General features: G+C 37.5%; 1 protein-coding gene across 2 annotated transcripts in view; it reads left to right on the forward strand.

Moving 5' to 3' along the window:
• The first annotated feature begins 13,282 nt into the window (after window positions 1-13,282).
• Window positions 13,283-17,121, forward strand: part of tmem269 (transmembrane protein 269) — a 61,664-nt gene continuing 57,825 nt past the window's right edge. Inside the window, exon 1 of one of the 2 annotated variants that reach the window (XM_061923429.2) lies at window positions 13,283-13,539. The gene's annotated coding sequence lies outside the window, so the exon portion shown is untranslated. The remainder of the gene's footprint in view (window positions 13,540-17,121) is intronic. The other variant, XM_061923435.2, reaches the window with a different exon arrangement.

Genomic DNA, 17,121 nt, shown 5'->3' on the forward strand with positions numbered 1-17,121 from the left:
AATGGTGCAGTTTTCTTGCAGAACAGCAGGGGGCGTGTTTGTCCTTGCACACGTTTACTGCAACTTAGTAAACAAAGTGTACTTAAGTGCTGCATGTGACACACAGTACATTTCAACATATATATATATATATATATATATATATATATATATATATATATATATATATATATATATATATATATATTAGGGATGTCCGATAATGGCTTTTTGCCGATATTCCAATATTGTCGAACTCTTTAATTACCGATACCGATATCAACTGATATATACAGTCATGGAAATAACACATCATTATGCCTAACTTGGACAACCAGGTATGGTGAAGATAAGGTACTTTTTTAAAAAATTAATAAAATAAATTAAGATAAATAAATTAAAAACATTTTCTTGAATAAAAAAGAAAGTAAAACAATATAAAAACAGTTACATAGAAACTAGTAATATAGAAAATTAGTAATCCCTTGCAGACTGTATTGATATATACATTGATATATAATGTAGGAACCAGAATATTAATAACCGAAAGAAACAACCCTTTTGTGTGAATGAGTGTGAATGGGGGAGGGAGTTTTTTTTTGGGTTGGCGCACTAATTGTAAGTTTATCTTGTGTTTTTTATGTTGATTTAATTAAAAAAAAATTAAAAAAATAAACCGATACCGATAATAAAAAAAACGATACTGATAATTTCCGATATTACATTTGAACGCATTTATGGGCCGATAATATCGGCAGGCCGATATTATCGGACATCTCTAATATATATATATATATGTGGTTGTTTGAGAATTGTGAAACATTAAGTTTTACTAACTTGCGATGAAATCAACAACAAAAAACACTTTAAATTTGAACTCTAAGCAGTCCTTGTCACGTGTACGTGTTGCCATGGCGATGTCGTGTGTGTGTGTGTGTGTGTGTGTGTGTGTGTGTGTGTGTCTGTGTGTGTGTGTGTGTGTGTGTGTGTGTGTGTGTGTGTGTGTGTGTGTGTGTGTGTGTGTGTGCACGTGTGCACGCTACAACAGCTTCTTATTCCTGGCTACTAGAGGGGAATGAACATTTTTAGATTAAATGTTGTTTACTTGTTAGTATTATAACCACCTTGTTGTTGTTGAGTGTGTGTGTGTGTGTGTGTGTGTGTGTGTGTGTGTGTGTGTGTGTGTGTGTGTGTGTGTGCGTGTGTGTGTGTGTGTGTTCTGGCAATGCTTACTTAATGGGGATGTCGCTCTGTTCACAAAGTCAACTTTAGGGGACCTTTGATGGTATGGGGACAAAAAAACAGGTCCCCTAAAGGGAAACCTTTTCAAATAATAGTCCGATCCATTCTGAAAATGCCTAAGTGATTTTTAAGCTTTGGCCCATAAAACATGTTTACTGGTTAGTTTGAAGTGTGAGACATTTGCACAGCAGCCCCCTCATCGGGCTGTAGCTGGTACTGCACTCGCTGTTCTGCTCATATCCCTTCCGTGATTAGTTATCACTTCCACCTGGTCCCCATAACGAAGGAGGTTTATCTGCAGGGGATGTCGGCTGATGGGACACGAAAATAAGCTGTTTAAACCAAAAGGTAAGCACATCTTTCTTATAAATGGAGGTTATTGACTATCATTTGTACAAGAACAATTTGTTCATAACCAAGTTAAGCCAAAAAATTAGATAAGGTAGTTACATCTTGTGATTTAGCACAGCACGATAACTAATTCGACCTGATTCGCTGGAGAAGCTAAGCTAAGTATAGCTCGGAAAATAAGCATGTTTTATCAATATATATTATATATTTTACTACAAAGAGTAAAGGATGTATTTTTCGGTAGCAAACCTTTTCCAACGGGTGCATTTAATTCAGAACATCAGCCTTGCTCCTAGAAACCGTTTGAATCACTTTGTGTTGCTTTGTTTTTTTGGTCATTTGGACTGGTTTATAGTCAAAGTAGCTCTAATTTAATGCTAATTGGTTGTCTATAAGGACTTCTAAGAAGTTATATGTATAGGTATGGTGGACATTGGAGATTTAGGATATTTTAAAAACCTCACATCGATTTTGTTTCACACATTTTAGATGAACGACAGATGTCCTGGTTCAAAAAGTCCTCCAGGCTGAGACAGCACAACAGTAGACCACATGGACTTGGACATAAACAGCATAACACCTGATGTCACTGGAACAGAGGAACCCTGCTCAAGTCAGGAAACAATTGACACCGTAGTTGTTTGTGCTCCCCTCAAAAAACATGGAAAAAGACATTATTGCTTGTATTGCAGTAAGCCTTATGCCAAGATGGCAAGGCATCTAGAAAGTGCACACGAAAACAGATTGGAAGTAGCCACAGCTCTGAGCTTTCCAACGAGTTCCATGGAGAGAAGGAAACAGCTACAGTATATTCATAATAAAGGGAACTATGCTCACAATGCTGCTATTATGGAGTCAGGAAAGGGTGAACTAGTGTCATTCGAACAACCACCTAAAGAAGCTAAAGGAAATTATTTTATGCACTGTGCACATTGCCAAGGACTGTTTACCAGAAAGGTACTGTGGAGACACATGCGAAGTTGTCGCCTCACACCTGCATCAGTCACCCGAAAACCGGGAAAGAACCGTGTCCAGTCCATGTGCACATATACTGGACCTGTGCCTTCAAGTGTATCCAAACAACTGTGGGGAGTAATAAGTGCCATGATTCCTGATCCAATCACAGAAATAGTTAAAGCTGCAAGCAGCGATGGACGGGACCGACTTTGAGGGCTCATAAAATCCAAACCGGAGCAGTAATTACAACTCTTTCATCAACTTTTAATCAGAAGGGTTCAATCTCTCTCCTGTGCTAATTTGAAGCCGACACGACAAACGCGCTCAGAGGAGATAATGTTTGAAAAAAGGTGACTGTTTATACACAACTTTTGTTTTGAAGGAGGAATTGCAAACTTTCTGTTGATTTTTGCTGGGGGTTGTCAGTGTATGAAATCTAGGTCTAAGTGTGTGTGTGGGGGGGGGGAAATTATATTTATATAGCGCTTTTTCTCTAGTGACTCAAAGCGCTTTACATAGTGAAACCCAATATCTAAGTTACATTTAAACCAGTGTGGGTGGCACTGGGAGCAAGTGGGTAAAGTCTCTTGCCCAAGGACACAACGCCAGTGACTAGGATGGCGGAAGCGGGGATCGAACCAGCAACCTTCAAGTTGCTGGCACGGCCACTCCACCAACCGAGCTATACCGCCCCAAAGAAAGTTCAGATAATGCCTAAAATGACCAAAATACGTAAGTATAACATGCCACTATGAATAATGTGCCTGTTACAACAATACATATTAGCTTAAAGCTTAAAGTTGTTCAAAATCATCATTAAAGACATGAGGGATGGATTTTTTTAAATGTATTCTAAATACTAAATAAATGTGATCAAAAGTGCGCTTACAATGGAGCCTATGGGATCCGTAAAATTTTGCCTATAGAGCTTACTTGCCAACCCTCCCGAATTTTCCGGGAGATTCACGAAATTCAGCGCCTCTCCCGAAAACCTCCCGGGACAAATATTCTCCCGAAAATCTCCCGATTTTCAGCCGGAGCTGGAAGTCACATAGAGGTTTTTGTTTCATGTCTACGACATTCCTACTGGGAGTTAGAGGCAGTTTTGTCTGTGTTTTCTTCCTAGGGGGCCTTGGGCGCAATTTTGAGTTTTGGGGTTTGGGTTTTTGATTAGATCGCAATTTTTGCCAGTCCTGATGTGTGTGTCCAATTTGGTGAGTTTTGAAGCATGAGGCGGCAGTTTAATAGTAAAACGCTAGAAATTCAATAGGGTCCTCTGTCCCAAAGGGACTCGGTCCCTAATAAAAGATGACCATGTCATCACAGATGTTGGGCAGCACCTGTTGAACAAAAGTGGTATGTCAGCAAAATGTCAACAATGTGTCAGAGAGAAGATTAGGAAGACTGATTCATAATGCCAGGAGAGTAACTACCTTGGAAAAAAATGGAGGGTTTTGTGAATCCTAAGAACTACTTGGAGATGGTCAAAGCTGTCAAATGTACTTGTGGCTATGATAGTGACACTAACAAATTCTGGATTCCATCACTGGCAAATAAACTTGGGAATTCCCTAGTTAAAGTCAGCAAACTCTTGAAAGCACCAGGTTTGAGCTGGTAAGGAATGCCACTCAGTTTCAGGATGTCCATCGTGAGAAGTGGAACGAGTTTATCTCTACAACAGCCCTGAGGAACATAGCTGAAGAAAAGTGGAATGCACCACACCTAATGCCCTTCCCCGAGGATGTTCAAAAAATGCATCAGTTTCTCAGTCAAATTCTTCCACAAAGGCCTGGTCAGACCTGACAAAAGTATGTTTGACTCTTTAACAGACGAAGAGAAGGAGAGGTAGCAGCCATGCCCTTGTTGGCTTTTTTTTGTCAAGAGACACAACTGATCCTCATGAAGATGTGGACTGGGCACTCTCTGAAGTGGAAAAAAAAAACTGTGCAGACATTTTTCAAGGATTGTCGTCAGGGGAAAACGAGGCAGACCTGTTCCTATTCTCTTGACTCCAAAAATGGTGTGTTCATTAGAACTTCTCATTAAGTAACTTGTGGGGTTCTCAAAGACAACAGTTACCTGTTTGCAAGACCCACAGCGATGACGCATTTCCGTGGTTCTGACTGCATACGAGACTATGCAAAAGCATGTCATGCAAAGTGTCCTGTGTCCCTTACATCCACGAAACTACGAAAACATGCGGCCACCCTTTCAACTGTGCTAAACATGGCAGACACAGAGATGGACCAGCTGGCCAACTTTCTTGGCCATGATATTAGAATCCATCGTGAGTTCTACAGACTTCCTGAAAAGGCAAAAATCAGCAAAGTTTTGATGGCACTCGAGCAAGGTCGATGATCAGAGTTCCATGGATGAAATCACAATTGGTCCAAATGGTAAGTTGTCATCTTTGTTTCCTTTGTTTATAATTTAAATTCCACCCTTTTGTTTGGTTTGAACTCAATTATAAGCTTAACATGGTATGTCTCCCACAGAAAGTGTTGTGGAAACTGAACTAACCAGAAAGGACGACAACTATTCATTTCCTGATAATGGTATGTAATGTCAATATTTGTGGTTTATTAAATGTGGCCTATAGTAAGCATGACACTGAATGTTTATTACATTGAACCCACAGAAGAGGTGGCCTTTCCAACCACTGAGGAGGAAGCAATCCCACCCTCCAAGAGACTGACACAACTTTGAAAAGAAGGGGATGCATCATCAGGAGATCGTGCAGTGAGACATTCTTCCAAAGGTTAACTACAAACCCCGTTTCCATATGAGTTGGGAAATTGTGTTAGATGTAAATATAAACGGAATACAATGATTTGCAAATCATTTTCAACCCATATTCAGTTGAATACACTACAAAGACAACATATTTGATGTTCAAACTGATTAAAAAATTTTTTTTTGTAAATAATCATTAACTTTAGAATTTGATGCCAGCAACACGTGACAAAGAAGTTGGGAAAGGTGGCAATAAATACTGATAAAGTTGAGGAATGCTCATCAAACACTTATTTGGAACATCCCGCAGGTGAACAGGCAAATTGGGAACAGGTGGGTGCCATGATTGGGTATAAAAGTAGATTCCATGAAATGCTCAGTCATTCACAAACAAGGATGGGGTGAGGGTCACCACTTTGTCAACAAATGCGTGAGCAAATTGTTGAACAGTTTAAGAAAAACATTTCTCAACCAGCTATTGCAAGGAATTTAGGGATTTCACCATCTACGGTCCGTAATATCATCAAAGGGTTCAGAGAATCTGGAGAAATCACTGCACGTAAGCAGCTAAGCCCGTGACCTTGGATCCCTCAGGCTGTACTGCATCAACAAGCGACATCAGTGTGTAAAGGATATCACCACATGGGCTCAGGAACACTTCAGAAACCCACTGTCAGTAACTACAGTTGGTTGCTAAATCTGTAAGTGCAAGTTAAAACTCTCCTATGCAAGGCGAAAACCGTTTATCAACAACACCCAGAAATGCCGTCGGCTTCGCTGGGCCTGAGCTCATCTAAGATGGACTGATACAAAGTGGAAAAGTGTTCTGTGGTCTGACGAGTCCACATTTCAAATTGTTTTTGGAAACTGTGGACGTTGTGTTCTCTGGACCAAAAAGGAAAAGAACCATTGGGATTGTTATAGGCGCAAAGTTGAAAAGCCAGCATCTGTGATGGTATGGGGGTGTATTAGTGCCCAAGACATGGGTAACTTACACATCTGTGAAGGCACCATTAATGCTGAAAGGTACATACAGGTTTTGGAGCAACATATGTTGCCATCCAAGCAACGTTACCATGGACGCCCCTGCTTATTTCATCAAGACAATGCCAAGCCACGTGTTACATCAACGTGGCTTCATAGTAAAAGAGCGCGGGTACTAGACTGGCCTGCCTGTAGTCCAGATCTGTCTCCCATTGAAAATGTGTGGCGCATTATGAAGCCTAAAATACCACAACGGAGACCCCCGGACTGTTGAACAACTTACGCTGTACATCAAGCAAGAATGGGAAAGAATTCCACCTGAGAAGCTTAAAAGATGTGTCTCCTCAGCAGTGTTGGGTTAGTTACTGAAAAACAGTAACTAGTTATAGTTACTAGTTACTTCATTTCAAAAGTAACTCAGTTACTAACTCAGTTACTTAGACCAAAAAGTAATGCGTTACTGCGAAAAGTAACTATTTAGTTACTTCTTTTTTTCTTCTTTTTTTTTTAAAGCTCCAATTAATGCCCTTTTAGCCTTTATTTCAGTACTGTTATTGCACTGGAGAATAATACAATCTGTTGATCAACTTGACATACATTTGTATCACTGAACTCTGCTAAGCAATGTGGTCGACATACAACACACAAAGACAAAGATATGTTTCAAAGGCCAATTTGTTTCTGGCCAGAACAAATTGACAAAACTATTTTAAATAGCTGCAACATAACATACATAAGTAACAAACAGCATGATAACAGCATAGCTGTAAAGCAAGAAAGGCACACACTACATACACAAAGCCTAACCAGGCATTTTTTCCTCAAGAAATTCTGACACAAAATCATGTCTGAAGCCCAGAACACTCTACACATTTCCCCAGTTTTAGTTTAGAGATAAGGAAAGATTGACCTGGCCCACTAGCATCCCTCTTTATGATTGACAGAGTGTGTGTACCTTCAGTTCTGAAATATGAGCAGAGGCAGAGTTAATCCTTACGTGGTGAAGTGTCATTGGAGTCTCTGTCTCTCTTTACTAGCTTCGTCGAAGCATGTTGCTATGTAGCTTGTTTCAGCAGATTTGAATTGCTGTTTTGGGCAGTAGATGGGATCTATGATCCAAAGCACAATTTACATTTAACTAAATTGTTATTTTCTTTGTGCTCGACAAAAGAAAAGTAGTGAAAATATCTCCATGTTAGCAAACTCGACTTCTGGCTCCGCCATGATCAGACACCCCCCCCCCCTCTCCTCCCTCCACACATTCACACTCACACTCACACACAGAGCGCGTGTCTCTCTCTCTTCTCCGGCTTGTGACACAAGAAGAATCAGAACGACACAGCAGCCCTCCGATAAAACACACTTTATACTACAAAAAAAGTAACGTAAAATAACGCAGTAACGCATCATGTAGTAACGGTAACTGAATTACTGAATATAAAAAAATAACGCGTTAGATTACTAGTTACCGCCGAATCTAACGGCGTCCCAACACTGTTCCTCAGTTCCCAAACGTTTACTGAGTGTTGTTAAAAGGAAAGGCCATGTAACACAGTGGTGAACATGCCCTTTCCCAACTACTTTGGCACGTGTTGCAGCCATGAAATTTTAAGTTAATTATTATTGACATTTGAACATCAAATATGTTGTCTTTGTAGTGCATTCAGCTGAATATGGGTTGAAAAGGATTTGCAAATCTTTGTGTTCCGTTTATATTTACATCTTACACAATTTCCCAACTCATATGGAAACGGGGTTTGTATATACATAAACTGTTTTTTTTAGTCAAGTTTTATCAGTCTTGGTTTTCTCACAAATAATGCAAATGCATATGCATGCATTGTTCTCTGTGGGTTCGCGACATTATAGCAAACAAATGTATAACTTAATTACTTAATCTTCTTTTATGTATTTTATTTTCACACACATATTTAAGTATGGTCACTTGCAGGTAAAGCTGCCCAGAAATGGCGACCCTGGACACAGAAAGAGGTGAAAGGCTGTCGAGAACCACATGAAGCGATCCATCCCTTCTGGTATTGTACCAGGAAAGAGTGACTGTTTAAAATGTTTGAGGGCCGAACCGGAAGCTCTCCAAAACCGGGAATGGCAAGCATTGAAGTTTTATGTGTACAACCGCATTACGGCCTCCAAAAGGAGAGTGCAGCTAAAATAGTAGATTAAAGGCCTACTGAAACCCACTACTACCGACCACGCAGTCTGGTAGTTTACATATGAATGATGAAATCTTAACATTGCAACACATGCCAATACGGTCAGGTTAGTTTACTAAAGTGCAATTTTAAATTTCGCGTGAAATATCCTGCTGAAAACGTCTCGGTATAATGACGTCAGCGTGTGACGTCACGGATTGTAGAGGACATTTTGGGACAGCATGGTGGCCAGCTATTAAGTCGTCTGTTTTCATCGCAAAATTCCACAGTATTCTGGACGTCTGTGTTGGTGAATCTTTTGCAATTTGTTCAATGAACAATGGAGACAGCAAAGAAGAAAGCTTTAGGTGGGAAGCGGTGTATTGCGGCCAACTTCAGCAACACTAACACGGCCGGTGTTTCATTGTTTACATTCCCGAAAGATGACAGTCAAGCTTTAGCATTGGCCTGTGGAGAACTGGGACAACAGAGACTCTTACCAGGAGGACTTTGAGTTGGATACGCAGACGCGGTACCGTGAGTACGCATGCAGCTGCGGCTTCCAAACATTTGATCGCTTGCCCGTACGTGCGTGCCGCTATGTGCATGTCACGTACGTAACTTTGGGGATTTTGGGGAAATATATGTGCTGTATGAACTTTGGGGAGGTGAACGGTACTTTGGGCTGTGGGATTGAGTGTGTTGTGCAGGTGTTTGAGTTGTATTGGCGGGTTATATGGACGGGAGGGGGGAGGTGTTTGTTATGCGGGATTAATTTGTGGCATATTAAATATAAGCCTGGTTGTGTTGTGGCTAATAGAGTATATATATGTCTTGTGTTTATTTACTGTTTTAGTCATTCCCAGCTGAATATCAGGTCCCACCCGCCTCTCACAGCATCTTCCCTATCTGAATCGCTCCCACTGCCCTCAAGTCCTTCACTCTCACTTTCCTCATCCACGAATCTTTAATCCTCACTCAAATTAATGGGGAAATCGTCGCTTTCTCGGTCCGAATCGCTCTCGCTGCTGGTGGCCATGATTGTAAACAATGTGCGGATGTGAGGAGCTCCACAACCTGTGACGTCACGCTACTCGTCTGCTACTTCCGGTACAGGCAAGGCTTTTTTATCAGCGACCAAAAGTTGCAAACTTTATCGTCGATGTTCTCTACTAAATCCTTTCAGCAAAAATATGGCAATATCGTGAAATGATCAAGTATGACATAGAATGGACCTGCTATCCCCGTTTAAATAAGAACATCGCATTTCAGTAGGCCTTTAAGAGATAATCAGCAAGACTGGTTAAGTAGAACAGTTTTTTATGTTCTTTATGTTCAATGTTGTTAAAAATAAAAAGTACAAATAAAAGTTGAAATGAGTTTGTATTTTATTTCTGTGGTTTAAGGTAAGATAAGATAATCCTTTATTGATCCCACAACAGGGAAATTTGGGTTAGTTTGTTTACGTGTTTCAAGTATTGGTAAAAGAGAACATTTATTTTCTTGAAAAGTGAAACAAGTGTTATCCTGGCATTAATAGTACTGAAATTCTGTATGGTATCCATCCTTAGTTAAAATTAATACATGTTTTCCCTTGTCCCCACAAGTGATGATCAAAAACTTTGTCCCCATTCCAAATGATAACCAGTGTGTGTGTGTGTGTGTGTGTGTGTGTGTGTGTGTGTGTGTGTGTGTGTGTGTGTGCGTGCGTGCGTGTGCTTTGTTGACATTTCCATATTTACTTTGTAGAATGTGTGTCAGAATAACAGTACTTAAGTGGATGTAAGAACACTATTAGAACAAAAGGACTTAAGTGGATGGAAAAATATGTGTAAGAAAAACGTACTTAGTTGATGAGAGAGTACGTGTAAGATGACAAGTACTTAAGTAGATGGGAGAATACATGTAAGAACAAAAGTACTTAAGCGGATGGGAGAATATGTGTAAGATCTGAGGATCTGAGCCGAGGATGTCGTTGTGGCTTGTGCAGCCCTTTGAGACACTCGTGATTTAGGGCTATATAAGTAACGTTGATTGATTGATTGGACAAAAGTACTTAAGAGGAAAGAATATAAGAACAAAAGTACTTAAGTGGATAGGAGAATACATGTTAGAACAAAAGTACTTCTGTGGATGGGAGATTATGTGTAAGAACAAAAGTACTTCAGAGGAAAGAACAATACGTGTAAGAACAAAAGTACTTAAGTGGATAGAAAAATGCGTGTTAAAACAAAAGTACTTAAGTGGATGGGAGAATGTGTGTAAGAACAAAAGTACTTAAGAGGAAAGATCAATACGTGTAAGAACAAAAGTACTTAAGTGGATAGGAGAATGCGTGTTAGAACAAAAGTACATAAGAGGAAAGAACAATACGTCTAAGAACAAAAGTACTTAAGTAGATAGGAGAATACGTTTAAGAACAAAAGTACATAAGTGGATAGGAGAAAGAGTGTTAGAACAAAAGTACTTAAGTGGATGGGAGAATATGTGTAAGTACAAAAGTACTTAAGAGGAAAGAACAATACATGTTTGACGAAAATTACTTAAGTGGATAGGAGAATACATGTAAGAACAAAAGTACTTAATTGGATGGGAGATTATGTGTACGAACAAAAATACTTAAGAGAAAAGAACAATACATATAAGAACAAAAGTACTTAAGTGGATAGGAGAATACGTGTAAGTACAAAAGTACTTAAGTGGATAGGAGAATACGTGTTAGACCAAAAGTACTTAATTGGATAAGAGAACACGTGTAAGCACAAAAGTACTTAAGTGGATAGAAGAATACATGTAAGAACAAAGGTACTTAATTGGATAAGAAAATAAGTGTAAGAACAAAAGTACTTAAGTGGATGGGAGAATACGTGTTATACGAAAAGTACTTAATTGGATAAGAGAATACGTGTAAGAACAAAATTACTTAAGAGGAAAGAACATTACGTGTTAGACCAAAAGTACTTAAGTGGATAGGAGAATACATGTAAGAACAAAAGTACTTAAGAGGAAAGAACTATACGTCTAAAAACAAAAGTACTTAAGTAGACAGGAGAATACTTGTAAGAACAAAAGTACTGAAGTGGATAGGAGAAAGCGTGTTAGAACAAAAGTACTTAAGTGGATGGGAGAATACCTGTTAGACCAAAAGTACTTAATTGGATAAGAGAATACGTGTAAGAACAAAAGTACTTAAGTGGATAGGAGAATACGTGTAAGAACAAAATTACTTAAGTGGATGGGAGAATACATGTAAGAACAAAATTACTTAAGTGGATAGGAGAATACGTGTTAGACCAAAAGTACTTAATTGGATAAGAAAATATGTGTAAGAACAAAAGTACTTAAGTGGATGGGAGAATACGTGTTATACGAAAAGTACTTAATTGGATAAGAGAATACTTGGAAGAACAAAACTACTTAAGAGGAAAGAACATTACGTGTTAGACCAAAAGTACTTAAGTGGATAGGAGAATACATGTAAGAACAAAATTACTTAAGAGGAAAGAACTATACGTCTAAGAACAAAAGTACTTAAGTGGACAGGAGAATATTTGTAAGAACAAAAGTACTGAAGTGGATAGGAGAATGCGTGTTAGAACAAAAGTACTTAATTGGATAAGAAAATATGTGTAAGAACAAAAGTACTTAAGTGGATGGGAGAATACGTGTTAGACCAAAAGTACTTAATTGGATAAGAGAATACGTGTAAGAACAAAATTACTTAAGTGGATAGGAGAATACGTGTTAGATCAAAAGTATTTAATTGGATAAGAGAACCTGTAAGAACAAAAGTACTTAAGTGGACACGCGTACACGCACGGAGTACATGCACAAAAACAGTCCAAATAAGTGAAAGCGTTACATAAATCTAATCCATTATAATTATTATTATTATTATTATTATTATTACTAACAATTTGCAGTAATGTTGTTGTTATGACAGAATACATATTTAATGATAGCAAACGTTACCTAGCGAAATGGCTATCTTTAGTTACATGCGAGCGTAGAAACGTCACTATGTGCTAAAAGTAGACATTTTGCAAACTTTAATGCGTGCAAAATATATTGATTAGTCATAGACTCATAACGCAAATCAACGTTGAATGGTTGAAATATGTTGTTCCTATTTTCTTGCCCTGATGTGGGGTCCGTGTGGCTTGTGCACCCCTTTGAGACATTTGCAATGAAGGGCAATATTTAGATTTGGGGACAAGCGGTAGAAAATGGGTGGATGGATGGACATAAGAAGCTGCCACATTTTCAATAATGTTTGATTCAAATACTGTAAAAGGACGTTTTTAATTGCTATTTTTTAAAATTTCATTTCTATTGTAACATTATTCATGTTTATGTTTGTCGATCACATTTTTAAGTCATTTATTTCAGTGGTCCCCAACCTTTTTATGGATGGTTTTTATTTTATTATTTATTTATTTATTTATTTATTTTTTTTGTTTGTCATAAAAAAATACAATCATGCGTGCTTACGGACTGTATTCCTGCAGACTGTATTGATCTATATTGATATATAATGTAGGAACCAGAATATTAATAACAGAAAGAAACAACCCTTTTGTGTGAATGAGTGTGAATGGGGGAGGGAGGTTTTTTGGGTTGATGCACTAATTGTAAGTGTATCTTGTGTTTTTTTATGTTTATTTAATAAAAAATAAAAAAATAAAAAATACATTTTTATTTATTTTTTGTTTTTTTTTATTTCTTGTGCGGCCCGGTACCAATCGATCCACGGACCGGCACCGGGCCGCGGCCCGGTGGTTGGGGACGGCTGATTTATTTGATGCACGTTCAAAGCCTAAACCACGTGTTCTGCTGCGCACGCATTCTGCTGCCTCTAAGCAGCAGACTTCCCGCCGACGTCACTTCCGGTGGAATATTCCAGTGGACGTCCACTTGCTCTTTAAAAGCCCGCGCTGGGGAAGGCGAGGAAGACTTTGACAGGTAAACGTGCCGCAGGTGATGACGAGGATGACGACGACGACGGCAGAATAAAACGTCAAAGCAGAAGAAAAAAAAAAATTATAATTCATATTAAATACAAAGAAAAGGTTCCTAATCGATTCACAGACGCCTGTCGTTCGATTTGTGATCTTCTTGCAATCTGTGGACTTCACTTCAGGTAAGATCGAAGTTTTGTTTCACGTCATGTTGTGGAATCTTTTTGTGACGCAGTTGTGCTCCACGCTCATTAAATCGATTATTTTAAATCAATGTTGTTTCTGTCTGAAATAACTCCACTAAATAACCAACTGGTATTAATATTATTATTACTGTAAGTGTTATTATTATTATTATTATTATTATTATTATTATTATTATATTTGAAAAATTCAAATATATTATATTTCATTAGTTTAAAATTGCATAACGGTTGCTAGACAGCGGTAAATAAATGCATGAATTAATAAAAAACAATAAGTAATACATTAATGTTGAATAAATAAATTAAAAAAATAGATACAGTTATCATGAATAAATAGTGGATTAGTCACGGGTTATTACTTGCTTGCATACCTTATATTACCTTTAAAAAAAACCTCAATATGCAATTTTATAGTCAGAATGTAATAGAGGAACTTTTTTTTTTTTTTTTTTTTTTTTTACTGGAATGTTCGTCATTTATTTGTTCGACATTTTCCAAACAGTGTCATCGAAAGTACAGTCTGCTTTTATTTTGAAGAATAATTATAGAATAATTAATGTATAGCACATTTCAAAACCACAGACATAAGAAACAATTTGAAACAAGAAAAGGGCACTTAGTGTCACGTTTACATGGATAAATGCAATATTTAAAGTAAAATATACTTTAAAAGAAGTGCAGAATATATCACAGAAAAAACTAAAATGTAATAAAAACAATGTTTTAAAAAAAACGTAGATCACGTGCTGGGCAAGCGGCCCCATGATATTTGGGGTCCCAGTGTCATGTAAATATAAACATGTTAAATGATGCGTGAAATTTTACTGAAAAAGTTTTCTTAGCCCCCTCCTGCTCCGTCACAGATTTAAAAAATAAATAAATAGTGCTTCACACACCATGATTCTTTGTCATTTTCTTTTTGTGTTTTGAGCTGATAATGTGTTTAAAATGTGTTTTTGTTTGAATTGTGTAGATGAAGGGTAGCCTTTGAGCAAAAAAAAAAAAACAAGCGTCAAAATAAATTCAAGTGTGATGTAAGCGATTTAGGAACGGTTTCACATGAATAAAAAAAAAAAGTCTAAAAAATTATTTCTTAGGGCTTCAATTTCTGATCGTAAAAGCATTAAAAGGAAGTTGTTCATAATATTATGTAACTTATATATATGTATATATATATATATATATATATATATATATATATACACACACACACACACACAAAACAGTGAAGTTGGCACGTTGTGTAATTCGTAAATAAAAACAGAATACAATGATTTGCAAATCCTTTTCAACTTATATTCAATTGAATTGACTACAAAGACAAGATATGTAATGTTGGAACTGAGAAAGTTCTTTTTTTGTTGTTGCAATTAATCATTGACTTAGAATTTAATGGCAGCAGACCACAGAACACTTTTCCACTTTGCATCAGTTCATCTTAGTTGAGCTCGGGCCCAGTGAAGCCGGCGGTGTTTCTGGGTGTTGTTGATAAATGGCTTTCGCTTTGCATAGTAGAGTTTTAACTTGCAATTACAGATGTAGCGACGAACTGTAGTTACTGACAGTGGTTTTCTGAAGTGTTCCTGAGCCCATGTGGTGAAATCCTTTACACACTGATGTCTCTTTTTGATGCAGTACCGCCTGAGGGATCCAAGGTTGTGTAATATAATCGCTTACGTGCAGTGATTTCTCCAGATTCTCTGAACCTTTGATTATATTACGGACCGTAGATGGTGAAATCCCTCAATTCCATCCAATAGCTGGTTGAGAAATGTTGTTCTTAAACTGTTGGACAATTTGCTAACGCATTTGTTGACAAAGTGGTGACCCTCGCCCCGTCCTCGTTTGTGAATGACTGAGCATTTCACGGAAGCTGCTTTTATACCCAATCATGGCACCCACCTGTTCCAAATTAGCCTGTTCACCTGTGGGATGTTCCAAATAAGTGTTTGATGAGCATTCCTCAACTTTCTCAGTCTTTTTTTTGCCACTTGTGCCAGCTTTTTTGAAACATTTCACAGGCATCAAATTCCAAATGAGCTAATATTTGCAAAATAAGTCACAAAGTTTCCCAGTTCGAACGTTAAGTATCTTGTCTTTGGTAGGTAGGTAGGTAGGTCTTTATTGTCTTTGCACAAGTACAGTCTATTCAATTGCATATAAGCTGAAAAGGATTTGCAAATAATTGTATTCTGTTTTTATTTACCATTTACACAATGTGCCAACTTCACTGGTTTTGTGTTTATGTGTATATATACATATATGTATATATATATATGTATGTATATAAGGGACGGCATGGCGCAGTGGGAGAGTGGCCGTGCGCAACCCGAGGGTCCCTGGTTCAATCCCCACCGAGTACCAACCTCGTCATGTCCGTTGTGTCCTGAGCAAGACACTTCACCCTTGCTCCTGATGGGTGCTGGTTAGCGCCTTGCATGGCAGCTCCCTCCATCAGTGTGTGAATGTGTGTGTGAATGGGTAAATGTGGAAGTAGTGTCAAAGCGCTTTGAGTACCTTGAAGGTAGAAAAGCGCTATACAAGTACAACCCATTTATTTATTTATGTATATATATATATATATATATGTATATATATATATATATATATATATATATATATATATATATACACACATATATTAGGGGTGTCAAAAAATGTACACATTTATACATATATACAAATAATATATACATATATATATATATATATATATATATATATATATTATTTATATATATGTGTAAATTTTTTGACACCCCTAATATATGTGTATATATATATATATATATATATATATATAAATATATATATATATATTAGGGCTGCAACAACTTATCGATGAAATCGATTAAAATTGATTATAAAAAATAGTTGGCAATTAATTTAGTCATTGATTCGTTAGATCTATGCTATGCGCATTGGCAGAGGCTACGTTTTTGTTTTTGTTTTTTTTAACTTTTATTTATAAACTGCAACATTTACAAACAGCTGAGAAACAATAATCAAAATAATAGGGGTGTAACTGTACGTGTATTTTTTGACACCCCTAATATATGTGGATATGTATATATATATATGTATGTATATATATATATATTAGGGCTGCAACAACTTATCGATGAAATCAATTAAAATTGATTATAAAAAAATTGTTGGCGATTAATTTAGTCATTGATTCGTTGGATCTATGCTATGGGCATGGGCAGAGGCTACGTTTTTGTTTTTGTTTTTTTTAACTTTTATTTATAAACTGCAACATTTACAAACAGCTGAGAAACAATAATCAAAATAATAGGGGTGTAACGGTACGTGTATTTGTATCGAACCGTTTCGGTCGGGAAGTGTACCGAACGAGTTTCCACACGGACATATTAAGTAGCGTACTGCACGCTGTGTAAACAATACTCAAAATGCCGGACATTTGAGGCATTTATGAAACTCCGCCCTGACGGCTCCGCAAAAGAGGACATGTCCGGTGAAAAAAGGACGTATGGTCAGTCTATCCTAGCCTGTTAGCTGCTAGCACGCTAGAAAAAGAGGATTAGCAGCGATCGG

The sequence above is a fragment of the Nerophis lumbriciformis genome, linkage group LG01 (assembly GCF_033978685.3).
Source record: "Nerophis lumbriciformis linkage group LG01, RoL_Nlum_v2.1, whole genome shotgun sequence".
NCBI lineage: Eukaryota > Metazoa > Chordata > Actinopteri > Syngnathiformes > Syngnathidae > Nerophis > Nerophis lumbriciformis.